This window comes from Natator depressus, chromosome 6 (assembly GCF_965152275.1).
Source record: "Natator depressus isolate rNatDep1 chromosome 6, rNatDep2.hap1, whole genome shotgun sequence".
NCBI classification, from domain to species: domain Eukaryota; kingdom Metazoa; phylum Chordata; order Testudines; family Cheloniidae; genus Natator; species Natator depressus.
Genome location: NC_134239.1, coordinates 59,264,501 through 59,274,530, shown reverse-complemented (window position 1 = coordinate 59,274,530; position 10,030 = coordinate 59,264,501). Strand labels below are relative to the sequence as shown.

Sequence of the window (10,030 nt, the reverse complement as noted above, 5' to 3'; positions counted from 1 at the left end):
GCAACTGGGAGGCCAGTACCTGGCTCCACATACTGTGGGTTATGGCTCCTTGCCACCCCACTCCCTTGCATGGGTTCCAGGGCGTGTGGCCAAGCTGGGCGTGTTGGGTACTGGACCTTGGGGACTGGCAATGATTCCTGCAGGGCTCAAGGCAGGCACAGCCTCTGGCACAACCTGGCGTCTCTGCCCTGACCCAGGCTTAAGTTTGCAGCACACTCCAAAGGCTACCACTACCCGCCATCTACGCCTCGCCCCCTGCTCATCCTTATCTCTAAGCTCGATTTCTCTATCCTGTCCCAAGCCGGTGCTCCCTTGGGTTTTCCTGTTTATAAATCAGGAGAATCGCTCGTCGCTCGGCTAGTAGAGCCTGGCACGGCTCTAGATTCGGCTGCTAGGGCCTGGTTCAGCTCTTGGCTCGGCTGCTAGGGCCTGGCTCGGTTACTTGGCGCTCATCTATCCGCCCTGGCCGAGGTCCTCGGAGCGGCGGCGGCCGTAGTAGCTGAAGGAGATCGAGCAGCTCGGGCTACTTCCCCGAGGCCAGGCCCCGCCGCGCCCGGGCCCCCCCCACCCCACCGCGACGCGACCTCGCCCCACCCTCTCGGGCTACGCGGCGAGCCAGGCCCCGGCCCCTCCTGAAGCAGGTAGGCTCCAGGCCTAGGCGCTCGGCCCGGCCTGGCTGAGCACGGCCCGTGCCTCTCCCGAGTCCGGCCCCGCCGCCCGCGGCTGGCGCTGGACAGGGGGGCGGCAGCGGGGGGGTTCCGGGCCGCCCGGTGCTGGGGTGAAGCGGGGCAGGGGGCGGCACGGGGGAGGGGGCCCCCGAGCTGGGATCCGGGGAGGTGATAACTTGGTCTCTGGGTGCCCCGCGGCGCGGAGTCTCCCGAGGACAGGTGCAGCATTGGGCTTCCAGCTACCCCGGAGAACAGGCCGCCTGGTGCCCTCCGCTTGCCCGCCCTGGGCACAGGCCCGGAAAATGCCATCGTCCGGCAGCCCCAGGCAAAGAAAATCCGAGTCACTGTGAGTGAAACTGAATGGCTTCCCGCTTGTCAGACGCTGCCGATCTGCATGTCCACTGCCACGTTAAACCGGAGACTGGTCACTGGCCCTGCCTCCGGGCCCCTGGAAACGCCGCTAAATAGCAGCATCAGAAATGGAGGAGTTGCCTGTCCTGCTTATTTGCTCCATTTTCTGTCTCTGGCTCCATTGGGTCATCACACTCCTCCTTACGCTGTAGGGCAGGAGGAATGGGGTTAATTCTCTTTTCACTTTTTTGGTTGTGGTATAACTGTTATTCTAAGGCACTTGGATGGAAACAGAAGCAGGAGGACAATTTTTATCTTCAGGTTGAATATACCAATAGGTTCCTCCACTTAGGACTTTCATGGAATAGCACAGTGACAGTTGTTTTTTTGTTGCTTTGTTTTGACACATGCTGTTCATGCAACAGGGCTAAATATTTAAAAGCAATAAATAAAACTTACTGGGCTACCAAAATTAGGACAACCAAGTTTAATTAAACATAAATTGCTGATTGTCCTTGAACAACTTGCCTTACAAAATGATTCCTGTATTGGTCAGTGGTGTTGTGAAACATGAGCGTAGGATAGGTTATTTTATCATGGTAGTTTTGGGATAGAATAAGTTCCTTTTCTCTCCTTGTAATGACTCTTACTGTACATCTGTCCTGAGGAATGAGAGTAATTTTGTTCTGAACAGGGTACTCATTACACGTTAGGACAAGGTGCTTTACTTCCACATCACCAGTGTAATGCGTAATGAATAATGAAAGTATGCAATGAGGTCCTCAGAGTGGCCATAGTAGCTGAAGGAGATGGAGCGGTGGCGGCCGTAGTAGCTGAAGGAGATTGAGCAGCTCGGGCTACTTCCCCGAGGCCAGGCCCTGGCCCCCAGCCCTGCCACGACCTTGTCCCACCCTCTTGGGCTACATGGCGAGCCAGGCCCCGGCCCCCGCAGCAGGTAGGCTCCAGGCCTAGGCGCTTGGCCCGGCCTGCCTGAGCACGGCCTGTGCCTCTCCGAGTCTGGCCCCACCACCCCCAGCTGGCACTGGACAGGGGGGTGGCAGCGGGGGTGTCGGGGCTGGGAGGCAGCGGGGGGGTTCTGGGCCTCCAGGTGCTGGGGTGAAGCACCTGGAGGCCCGGAACCCCCCCCCCGGTGCCTCCCAGCCGTACACACTCATTACACATTACACTGGTGATGTGGAAGTAAAGTACCTTGTCCTTCAGCAGCCATGTGCTGTTTTTTTGTTTTTTGTTTTTGAAGCAGCTATGAGAGAGGATTGGGTATTTCAGTTCTTCATTGGCGTTGAGTTCCTACTCTTAGAGGTAGGTTCTAAATTTGCACAGCTGTCCATGCTGGCAGAGTCTCAGTTGTTCATTCAATAAGGGAAGGAGTTGGGGTCATTGTGGAAAATAGTTAAAATCATTGGTGGTTTAAATTCATGTCTTCCCACATAATTTTGAAATTTCTTTGTAGTACCATCCTGCAAAGGGAGGCTCTGGTACAAACACGTCCAGCAGCAGAATGAATTAAAGTATCTGGTGAAATCAGGCACAGGCTTGCCCTGTGGAGAGGGAAGAACAAATATCCGAAAGGGGTAGGGAGGTTACCCACAGAGAAAGAGGTGCAAGTAAATTACTTAATTTTAGGGTGTAGATTTTAAAGGGATATTGTCACCTTAAAAATCTTGTCTCTGAAGACTTTTTGTCTAATCTTGTTATGATTTATAGTTAAGATTTTATAGGTAAGAACTGAGACAGTAGAGGAAAAAACAACTTTTTTCAGTTTTTGTTAGTTTGACAGCACTGTTTCCCCATGCAGTCAGTTTCCCTTGTTGGAGTGTGTCTCAGTAAGATAGGGGCTAGAGAAACAACTGTTGTGTGTGTAGATTTTTTTTTTTTAAATCTGCAAAAACTGTCCAATGGACTTGGGCAGATATAGGGCCTGAAACTGCTTTTAACTTAAACAAACAAAAATCCTTCCAATTGATGAGCCTCCTGGTAACTAAGTTTTTCATGTCTCCCTACTTTTTTTATTTTGTTCCTTCCATACCTACTCTGTATGAAACTTTGAATCAAAAACTCATCCCAAGGAGTTTGATGTCCTTAGTAAGGGACTGTAGATATCTTCTTACATGTTGAGATGCAACTATATAGAAACTGAGGCTACCAATGTCTTCATTTCATCTCTGCTCCATCTGAAATTTGGAGAAGGCCCTTTACATTTAACTTGTAAGTGTACTCTGCCTAGGAAGGAGTACTGCAGAAAGGGATCTGGGGGTCATAGTGGATCACAAGCTAAACATGAGTCAACAGTGTAAAACTGTTGCCAAAGGAAAAAAACTAACATAATTCTGGGATGTATTAGCAAGAGTGTTGTAAGAAAGACATGAGAAGTAATTCTTCCGCTCTACTCTGCACTGATTAGGCCTCAACTGGAGTATTGTGTCCAGTTCTGGGCACCACATTTCAGGAAAGATGTGGACAAATTGGAGGAAGTCCAGAAAAGAGCAACAAAAATGATGAAAGGTCTAGAAAACATGATCATGAGGGAAGATTGAAAAAACTGGATTTGTTTAGTCTGGAGAAGACAGAGAGGGAACATGATGAGTTTTCAAGTACGTAAAAGGTTGTTACATGGAGGAGGGAGAAAAATTATTCTCTGGGCTTAAATTGCAGCAAGGGCAGTTTAGGTTGAAAAAACTTCCTAACTGTCAGGATAGTTAAGCACTGGAACAAATTGCCCAGGGAGGTTGTGGAATTTCCATCATTGGAGATTTTTAAGAGCAGGTTAGACAAACTCCTGTTGGGGATGGTCTAGATAATACTTAGTCCTGCCGTGAGTGCAGGGGACTGGAGTAGATGACCTCTCAAGGTTCTTCCAGTCCTATGATTCTAGGATTTCCTGGTTCCTTGTGGCAGAAAATTGTTGTTTTTTATAAATGGTTTAATACATGCCTCTGATACTGTGGTACATGGTCCGCATGTTAACTTTTGGTCTTTTCAACTTGACAATGTCCCTTAAATTACTGAATACATTCTCTCAACCTTAACTCCACCTTTAAAGATTTTGTCTGGGAATGTGTATTTAGTTCTTGAGTTGTTCTCCTAAATCATTCCTTCAGAGCCCTTATCAATTTTGTAGCTCTTCTCTGAATTTCTCCTAATTTGTTTTGGCAGTGCCCACAATGTGTTAGGCACTTTTCAAACAGAAGAAAATATACCGGTTTCCTGCCTTGAAACACTTACAAGCTAAAAGGCAAATGAAGAGCGTGGGTGTAACATAGTCTAAGGGTATATCTACACTTCACGCTGGGGGGGTGGGTGATTCCCAGCTCAAGGAGACTTACTCACACTAGCTCTCATTGAGCCAGCATCCTAAAAACAGAGTGTAGCCATGGCTAGAAGCAGGAGGGGCTAGATGCCTTGAGTACATACTTAGCATCTCTGAGGAGCATGCATTTGGGGCAGCTAGCTTCTTGTGCTGCTGTAGCTACATTCCATTTTTAACTTACGCTAGCTCTCATCGAGAGAGCATTTATGTCTCCTCAAGTTTGGAATCACACCCCCAGCTCAAAGTGTACATATACCCTAAGTGGTAACTATCTGTATATCCTCCTATATCTTTGTGGCAATCAATAGATGTAGAATATCCTTGAGTTTCCCCACACAGCCATAACTGGCCTATTTCTTACAGATGTGAAGGCAGAAGTGGGTCTTTAGGAGGGATAGGAATATGGAGAGGGTAGTGGCCTTGCGGTTATGGTTAGGGAACATGTTCTCTGCTGCCCCTCCCAATGGAAGAAGGCTCACAATGTTTGTGTGAGAACCATACGTATTTCTTTGTATTCATCATTGTTTACGACTCCTCCCAATTTGGTATCTTCTGCAAATTTCATTGTGCTGTTTATCCCCTCTCTTCCGATTTGCAGATGTTAAAATAGGACGTAACAGTGGCCCTGTGTGAGCATACAATATGATCTCCTACCACCAGTCCAGTACATTGCTGTTTAATATTCATATTTAATTTAGTTTTTCAGCTAGTTCTCAGTACATTTGACAGGGTCATAGCTCAGCACTTTTGAATGAATTTTGAGTGAGACATCATGGGACCCTGAGACTTTTTGCTAAAATTCAAATATAACATCGACTGTGTTCACTTATGACCAATCTGTCAGAATAAACAATAATGTGTTCTGTCAACATCCTGCTTGCTGATAGTTGTTCTGTAATCCACTATCACTGTAAATCAGTGACTTAAAAAAGTTAGCCCCTTTTGTTTTAAGAAGGTAGGCAAAAAGCAAAGGAGGCAATAGGTACCAGTTTTTTGATACTTGGCACTTTTTCATTGCCATCTAGAAATAAGTGTTAATGGATTGGTATGCTGCTTGACTAATACTTTTTCATCCTAGGGTGCATATTATCCAGACATCCTGATCTGTAAATTCAAACTCACCTATTCCTCATCCATAGCTATTTTACAACCTTTTTTTATACTTTTACTTTTTCTCTTTGAAGGCAGACTTTAAAAAGGAGTTCAGCATTGCATTGCCCTCTTCACTTAATAATGGACCTACTTTCTCTCCATTACTGCTTTTCCCCCTTGATTTATAGGAGCCCTTATTTCCATTAACTCCTTGGATAGCATTAATTGTTTTCTGCTGTCTTCTCTGAAAGCCATAATTGACCTGAGTGTTTGCATTCCCACTTTTTCTTTTCCCATACAGGTTTCTTAGCTTCAGATGTTTGAGCACTGCCTTATGCATCTGACTCAACTAACAATTGCTTTGCATTTTTTGTAGAGATATTGTAGAGCAGCGGCTCCCAAACTTGATTGGTTTGACTATCACCATCTTAAAAAAAGAAGGTGTGAAGTGAATTGGTGCAACATCAAAGTCATGTACCATCAGTGATGTATGTGTAGAGTGTAGGAATCCCTGTTGTTAGACAATTGTGCCTCTTAGTGTTTCCCAACTGCCTTCACAAGTGTGCATTTGAATACTTTCTTGTATTGCTTCCTTTATTCATTAAAATTTTTTTCTCAAAACCTTTTTCCTGATACTTCTTATACTTTTAATGCTGTGGTTAGTGAACTTACTGAATTCAGGGCACTGCTGATCACTTGTACTATGTATGTCCTGTTACTCTTGTATTTTCACTGAGGTTACATTATTGGAAGTCTGTGTGTTGACATCATGGAGAGGGGACATTGCAGAGTAACAAAACAATCTGGTAGGAAGAATCTACTTCATATTTACTACATATTCATTAACCTGGTTTACAAGGGAAAGTGATTGAATTAAATATTAATGAGTTCAAAACAACGGGGTTGTGGAGGAATAGTATAGGGTGGCCCACAAGGAAGTAACGTAATTAAATTGTGTAAAGGAGAAACACTTCCTAATGGTGAGATCTGTTAAACTGTGGAATTGTCTTTTGCTGGAAGCCCCATTGCTTGGGACATTTAAAACAGGAGTGGAGATAGGCTTAGGGAGTAGACAAAAACATCCTGCCTTGGCATCCAAGAAAGTGGAGTATAAATGTGACCTAATAAGTCTTTGTTGGCTCTAAGTTTTATGATCCGTTCTCTGAAGCTTCCAAGAGGTGTTGGATGCTGGGATTGGGTGTAGAGGGAAGCTGTCTGAACCCGTGTGCTAGCAGAGCGCATCTTTTAACTTCCATGAACAACCTTCATATGAGGTTTTGAGTGCTCATGCAGTAATACAACTCTTAGAGGCCTCTTAGTAGTATCGCTCTTAAGAGGCCTTCTTGGCCATGTTGGCAAAGGTGATAACCCTTGTACCACCACCTTGGCCTTACAAAAGTTGTTAGACACAGCATGTAACATTTATCCTGCATCTTGTGGAATTTATAACTCCCACAAGGCTTCTGTCTCCAAAACTACTTCTCTGATTCCCTTGAACCTTTCCAACAAAATTTTCTTTTGGATTGAGGCTGAGCATGTTAAATTCTAGGCCAGTCAGAGGCTTATTGGCATAAATTAGAAGGGAATCAGGAATAAACATTGAAATTGACTTTCCTTGTTAACCACAGAGTCACTTAAAAATCACATACGTTTTCCTGCCCCTCCTTTTTCCTGCTATATTGGTAACAGTCCATCTAGGTAGAACTCGATGTGCATCCCTGTCCCAAGCCCAAACTTTTCATTCCCATCTCTTGTTTAGATGGTCTTCATTCAGAAGTGCTCCAGTTTCAGCATTTGGCCAGGTCATGCCTACTCTGAATCACCATCTTATCTGCCTGCTTGCTTCTATGAATTAAGGAATCACAAGGAGCTCTCTGGGTTTAGGTGAGGTGCTTGTTTCCAGTTGGTTTTTCCCAGTATTGATTTTGTGGTAACATACCCTCAGGCGCCACCTGAATCTTTAAAAGATCTAATTCTGCCCATTAAGTTAGCAGCAAATCTGTTTACAGGATTGGACTCCAATTCTGTAAATGCTTACATGCTGCTTTGAGTAGTTCCACTGAAATCTGTGGGCCACGTCTGGTTCTGGCCACTGTCAGACGGGTTACTGGACTAGATGGACCTTGGGTCTGATCCAGCATGGCATGGACTATATTCCTTATCTAGGCCTTAGATTGTAGGATTCGTTACCTCTCCATCCCAAAAGAGCTAATTTTTTTTAAGGGTTAATTTACACTTTACCTCACTCTGTTCCCCATTCCTCTCCATACCACACCTTTGAGAGGGAGGCATAGTCTGAGAATGTTGAACTGGGAACTAGGAACTCTAGTGTTCTGATATCAGCTGTGCCATTGACTCAGATTGTGGCTTTGAACAAGTCACTTCCCCTTTTTGTGTATTTCTTCATTTGTCGGTTGTGAAGTTTGTTTGGAGATGACAATTGCTATACATGTGCTAAGTATTGAGATAATAGATAGTAGTAGATAATAGAGCTAGAAAAGGCCAGTCAGGTTGTCCAGTCTGACCACCTAAATTTTTGAAAGGAATACCCTCTTACACTTCCCCTCAAATATCTCTTCTAACCTGTTTGCCAGTCTTTGCAGCGTTCGTACAGTAACTCCTCACTTAACATTGTAGTTATGTTCCTGAAAAATGCAACTTTAAGCGAATCCAATTTCCCCATAAGAATGAATGTAAATAGTGGGGGTTAGGTTCCAGGGAAAATTTTTTTCACCCTATAAGTTTTAAACAAACAATTTAATACTATACACAGCAATGATGATTGTGAAGCTTGGTTGAGGTGGTGAAGTAAGAGGGTGGGATATTTCCCAGGGAATGCCTTACTGCTAAATGATGAACTAGCACTCAGCTGAGCCCTCAAGGGTTAACACACTGTTGTTAATGTAGCCTCACACTCTACAAGGCAGCACGAATGCAGGGAGGGGAGACGGACACACACACCCTGTGTGTGGGAGAGAGAGAGAGAGATGTGCACTGCCCCTTTAAGTATGCTGACCCCATTCTAAGTACATTGCCTTTAAAAAAAAAAATAAAAAATCAGGAAGTTGAGACAGCAGCTGCGGCCAGCATACTCTCTGTCCTGAGCCCTGTCCTGTCCCCACCCTGCTTTATATGAAGAAGGGGTAAGGGGGGGCAGGAGTAGGGGGGAGGGGAACACCCTGACATTAGCCCTCCTCTTCCCCCCTCTCCTGCACAGCAAGCAGGAGGCTCCCAGGAGCAGCTCCAAGGCAGAGGGTAGGAGCAGCTTATGGCAGTGGGGGGAGGGACAGCTGAACTGCCCGCAGTTGACAGCCTGCTGGGCGGCTGCCACACAGGGAATTTAGGGGAGCAGGGAGCTGATGGGGGGCTGCCGGTCCACCCTGGTTCCAAGTCCCCACCAGCTAGCTGCAACAGGCTGCTCTTCCTGCAAGCAGTGGACAAAGCAGGCGGCTGCCAAACAACTTTATAAGGGAGCATTGCGCAACTTTAAACGAGCATGTTCCCTAATTGATCAGCAACCTAACAGGATGACTTTAAGTGAGGAGTTACTGTACCTCCTCAGATTTCCTTGGCACTTCCTCTTCCATGTGATCTTGTCAATAACTAACCTAAATCTTTTGCCAGCTTAATTTTTCTCCTCCCCTTTTATCAATTGAAGAGTTCTCTTCCTTAACTTATTTTATCATGAGAAGTATTTTTGACTATTTCCCTGAGTCGTCTGTCTTCAGTGCCACATTTTAATCCCTGTTGTCTCTTGCAGTTTTGGTATCAGTTGCTCTTTTTATGTTATCTAGTTTTCTATATTTCATGCAAAAACTACTAATTCATCATTATGACTGGGAATTTAAACACAGAAGTCAGAAAATTCCAGTTAAGGTTCTCATGGCAACTAACTCCTTGTTGTACTTGCACAATATTTTGTATTGATGAGGGTGCTGCTTAATGTCTGTGCAAAGTGGTTGTGTGTGTTGCTGCAGCAACAGTAACTTTTGAATTTCCTGACTTGTGTTTATATTTTCAAACATAATTAGACTAACACAGTTTTGGCACTGGATATCCCTCTTGTACAAATGAAACAATTCAAAGTAAAAGTTCCCATTGAAAGAAAGTTGTTATTTTTTTGATGAGAGATTGAAATATGCCAGGTTGAAGATACACATTCCTTTTGAGCAGTGCACTTTGATACATTTAAAATCCCTGTGGAAGATCACAGCATGCAATTCTTATTATTCCATTATGTCTAAACCAGATATTTTCAAACAGACGAAAGGTTTTCTGTTTCACAGAGAGCTTGGTCCATGGCAAGTGTGAAGATCTTTAAATTTAAACTTTTTAAAATTTAAGGATGTAAAAAGTCTGAATGAATGGATTATTCTTTTTCAATATCTCAGTACAGGCAGAATAAAAACTACCAAACATGCCAAGTCTTTCTGGGGTAAGTAACTTCAACCCACAGGGTAATAGTCTGAGACAGTTAAAGCGTAAAAACAGAGCCTTGGAATGAAAGTTCTGCCTCATCCCTAACCCTGGGCCCAGTTATGTAATCTTCACACAAGTTGACTGTCCATTAACTTCAGTGAGCGCTTTCTGT

The 10,030-nt window shown here is 44.6% G+C and overlaps 1 protein-coding gene across 1 annotated transcript in view; it reads left to right on the top strand.

The window, feature by feature from the left end:
- Positions 1–565: 565 nt before the first annotated feature.
- Positions 566–10,030, top strand: part of AMBRA1 (autophagy and beclin 1 regulator 1) — a 193,648-nt gene continuing 184,183 nt past the window's right edge. Inside the window, exon 1 of the mRNA XM_074955368.1 lies at positions 566–641. The gene's annotated coding sequence lies outside the window, so the exon portion shown is untranslated. The remainder of the gene's footprint in view (positions 642–10,030) is intronic.